The sequence below is a fragment of the Mandrillus leucophaeus genome, unplaced genomic scaffold (assembly GCF_000951045.1).
Source record: "Mandrillus leucophaeus isolate KB7577 unplaced genomic scaffold, Mleu.le_1.0 Scaffold212, whole genome shotgun sequence".
Classification (NCBI taxonomy): Eukaryota; Metazoa; Chordata; class Mammalia; order Primates; family Cercopithecidae; genus Mandrillus; species Mandrillus leucophaeus.
The window spans coordinates 1,809,400-1,810,881 of record NW_012102166.1 but is presented as its reverse complement, the minus strand read 5'-3'; the positions used below and the strand labels follow the sequence as shown (position 1 = coordinate 1,810,881).

At 45.3% G+C, this 1,482-nt stretch overlaps 1 protein-coding gene across 1 annotated transcript in view; it reads right to left on the bottom strand.

The window, feature by feature from the left end:
- Nucleotides 1-1,109: 1,109 nt before the first annotated feature.
- Nucleotides 1,110-1,482, bottom strand: part of PSMB6 (proteasome (prosome, macropain) subunit, beta type, 6) — a 16,126-nt gene continuing 15,753 nt past the window's right edge. Inside the window, exon 7 of the mRNA XM_011980441.1 lies at nucleotides 1,110-1,136. The gene's annotated coding sequence lies outside the window, so the exon portion shown is untranslated. The remainder of the gene's footprint in view (nucleotides 1,137-1,482) is intronic.

Sequence of the window (1,482 nt, the reverse complement as noted above, 5' to 3'; positions counted from 1 at the left end):
CTGCGGGAGCTGCCGGTGGGTGCCCCGCTCCCAGACCCGCTGCGAGCCACGTTCGACCTAGCCCAGATAGCGTTTGTACCTGGAAGGAATGAGGGCGTAAAAGGCCCGAGGGGTGGTGGCTACAAACCCATTAGTGTATGAAAGCGGGCATTCTTTCATTCCTTCACCAAACATGTATTGCGCGCTTACTCCTTGCCAGACACTGAGCGTATGGTAGTAAATAAGATGGTTACGGAGCCTGCTCAGCTGGAATTGACAGTCTAGGGGGGAAATAAAATTTTTTCGGGTATTAAAATACAAGATATTTCAATCTTTTTTAAAAAGCAGATTTATTTTTCTCTTCTTTTGATAGACATGTGTGTTTCCAGTTTTGCCCGTTGTTTTAGCTCCTGTAAACATCCCTGTCTTTGTGTGGATAGTTTTCCTTTATCTTGGGTAACTAGCGAGTGGAGTTGTTGGATCATGTAAGTGTATGTTTAACTTATAAGAAACTATCACACGATTTTTTTCGAAATGGTTGTTACAGTCTAGATTTCCAAAATCAGTGTATGGTGGTTCCAGTTATTCTACGGCATGGCCAACATTTGATATTCTAAATCTTTAGCGTTGGCCGTTGAATGGATGTCATAGGCACACCATTGCAATTTGATTTGCATTTCTCTGGAGATCAATGATATTGACCATGTTTCATGTGCTGATTGGCCATTTGTATGCATTCTTTTATAAAGTGCCTATTCAGTCTTTTGCTAATATTTATTTATTTATTTATTTTTGAGACGGAGTCTCACTCTTGTTGCCCATGCTGTAGAGCAGTGGCACGATCTCGGCTCACTGCAACCTCCCCCTTCTGGGTTCAAGGGCTTTCCTGCTAATTTTTGTATTTTTAGTAGAGACAGGTTTCACCATGTTGGCCAGGCTGGTCTCAAACTCCAGACCTCAAGTGATCCGCCCTCCTTGGCCTCCCAAAGTGCTGTGATGACAGGCGGGAGCCACCATCCCCGGCCTTTTGCTAATTTTTTCTTTTCTTTTTTTTTTTTTTGAGAGGGAGTTTTGCTCTTGTTGCCCAGGCTGGAGTGCAATGGCGGGATCTCGGCTCACTGCAACCTCCGCCTCCCAGGTTCCAGCAATTCTCCTGCCTCAGCCTCTTGCGTAGCTGGGATTACAGCCACCGGCCACCACGCCTAGCTAAATTTTTGTATTTTTAGTAGAGATGGGGTTTCACAATGTTGGCCAGGCTGGTCTGGAACTCCTGACCTCGGATGATCCACCCTCCTTGGCCTCCCAAAGTGCTGGGATTACAGGCGTGCGCCACCACGCCTGGTTCATAAACTTCTAAATTTAAGGCAAAAACAATCTATAGTGATGGAAATCAGATCAGTAGTTGCCTGTGGCAGGGTGTAAGGAAAAGATTGCCTGTAAAGGGACACGTGAGGGAACATTCCAGGATGATGAGAATGCCCTATATTTTGATAGGAGTGGTGA